This window comes from Falco cherrug, chromosome W, assembly GCF_023634085.1.
Source record: "Falco cherrug isolate bFalChe1 chromosome W, bFalChe1.pri, whole genome shotgun sequence".
NCBI lineage: Eukaryota > Metazoa > Chordata > Aves > Falconiformes > Falconidae > Falco > Falco cherrug.
The window spans coordinates 17,640,863-17,643,323 of NC_073719.1; the positions used below are offsets into that span (position 1 = coordinate 17,640,863).

Below are 2,461 nucleotides of genomic sequence, written 5' to 3' on the forward strand. Positions count from 1 at the left end.
CTTGTCAGGGTAACATGGCAGTGTGATCACTCTCCATCTAGGAAAGGAGCAATTGCCGGGCAGCTGGGAAGGAGAGGGATGGAGAGAGCAGAGTCCCTGCCTCTGCCCTAAGGCACAGACAGTCCCCTTGCCTCTCAGCACTCACTCTGCTCTCCCTGAGCACAGCACAAACCCCTCCTGACCTGACTCTGGCCATGGCCGTTGCTCAGCATGGGCAGAGCCGATGCTGACAGGCCCTTCTGCGCTGGGAGCAGTTTGGGCTGAGCCAGTGCAAGGCCAGGACTGGCCCCTGCCCCCACGGTTCCCATGAAGTCCCTGCTGCAGAGCAGGGCTCACTGCTGGGCAGCCAGCAGGAACAGCCCCTCTCCTCACAGCACACTCGGCCAGCACTCAGCACAGCTCCAGCCACGGCTCGGAAGGGAGCTCTCCTAGGAACGGCAGAGGGGGGGCATGGGGCACGGGGGGTGCATCTAGGAGAAACAGCTTTCACTTGCCTTAACAGAAGAATTGCCTGACTTGTCACTACTTTTCCTCCTTGAGCAGGTTCCCATGCCCAGAGGCAGCACATGTCCAACAGCAGCTCCATCTCCCAGTTCCTCCTCCTGGCATTTGCAGACACGCGGGAGCTGCAGCTCTTGCACTTCTGGCTCTCCCTGGGCATCTACCTGGCTGCCCTCATGGCCAATGGCCTCATCATCACCACCATAGTCTGCGACCACCACCTGCACACCCCATGTACTTCTTCCTACTCAACCTCTCTCTCATCGACCTGGGCTCCATCTCCACCACTCTCCCCAAAGCCATGGCCAACTCCCTCTGGGACACCAGGGACATCTCCTACTCAGGATGTGCTGCACAGCTCTTCCTGATTGTCTTTTTCCTTTCAGCAGAGTGTTCTCTCCTCACCGTCATGGCCTATGACCGCTACGTGGCCATCTGCCAGCCCCTGCACTACGGGACCCTGCTGGGCAGCAGAGCTTGTGTCCACATGGCAGCAGCTGCCTGGGCCAGTGGGTTTCTCCATGCTGCGCTGCACACGGCCAATACACTGTCACTGCCGCTCTGCCAAGGCAATGCCCTGGGACAGGTCTTCTGTGAAATCCCACAGATCCTCAAGCTCTCCTGCTCACACACCTACCTCAGGGAAGTGGGGCTTATTGTGTCTGGTGCCTCTTTATTCTTTGGCTGTTTTGTTTTCATTGTTCTGTCCTATGTGCAGATCTTCAGGGCTGTGCTGAGGATCCCCTCTGAGCAGGGACGGCACAAAGCCTTTTCCACGTGCCTCCCTCACCTGGCCGTGGTCTCCCTCTTTGTCAGCACTGCCACGTCTGCCTACCTGAAACCCCGCTCCATCTCCTCCCCATCCCTGGACCTGGTGGTGGCAGTTCTGTACTCGGTGGTGCCTCCAGCAGTGAACCCCCTCATCTACAGCATGAGGAACCAGGAGCTGAAGGGTGCAATGTGCAAACTGATAGCTGGATGTTCTTCTAAAGCATTAAAATGATGAATAGCATTTATAATGTAGTTCATCACAGACCCTGACTCTCTTCTGAATTTTTTGTAGTTACTTGTGGTATTTCAGTTCTGATAAAGTTGTCATCCCCATTCAAATTCCTTCTGTGATTTTCTTTTCTGAAGGTGCCCTGCTCTCTCCTCATCTAACAAAGCCAAAGGGCCATTAGGAAACTATATTTTGGCTGGGATTCTTCCTTCCAAGGCCTTTCTGGAGCTGCAGGGACAGTTCCTCTGTCCACAGACGGAGGGGAAAAGGTTCCTGGCATGGCAGCAGTACCAGGGAACACCAGCCCTTGGCTCTCAAGTGCTGTCCTTCTTCCACTTCCACACTCTCCTTCTGACCCCATGCCTTGGTGTAAGGCCTGAGGGCTCTGGCAGCTTGGTCACCGCCGTGCTGCATGGCAGTCCTGTGAGCGCAGGCAGGGGCAGGCAACGGGCACTCTGTGATGGTGCTGGCCTCCATAAAATGCTATGGATTTGTGGAGACCACCTGAATGCAGCACTGCAATGTGCTTCCTTGAACCGAGGTCCCCGTGCCCGTTGCTCATGACGAGGGCCATCTCCGCGAGGTGCCGAGCAGTTCACGACACCCCCGGGCTGAGGTGCTGCCAGCCTCTGGCAGGGGCAGCAGGAGGCCAGGCAGTCACTGTGCCTGCTGCAGTGCTCTGCCTCCGCATGTGCCAGGGACGGGCTCGTGCCTCTGAGCACCCCTGTGCGCGTGAGGCTGGGGTTCAACCACGCCAGCAGTGCATGAGGCCAGCTGAGGTGGGGACACCTCCCAGGGCACAGCCGTTCCTGTGTGTGACTGCAGGAACAAAGGCCACTGTCCCAGGGAGATTCATCTCACCCGCCTTGGGCAGGCTCATTGCAAGGGCCTCGGTCTGATCACGGCACCCTTTCTGGATGGTGCCCTCAAATGTGTCCGAGCAATCAGGGAGGTTCTGGG

At 57.5% G+C, this 2,461-nt stretch overlaps 1 pseudogene; it reads left to right on the forward strand.

Moving 5' to 3' along the window:
• Window positions 1–566: 566 nt before the first annotated feature.
• On the forward strand, window positions 567–1,504 carry LOC129734553 (olfactory receptor 14C36-like; annotated as a pseudogene).
• The last annotated feature ends 957 nt before the right edge of the window (window positions 1,505–2,461 follow it).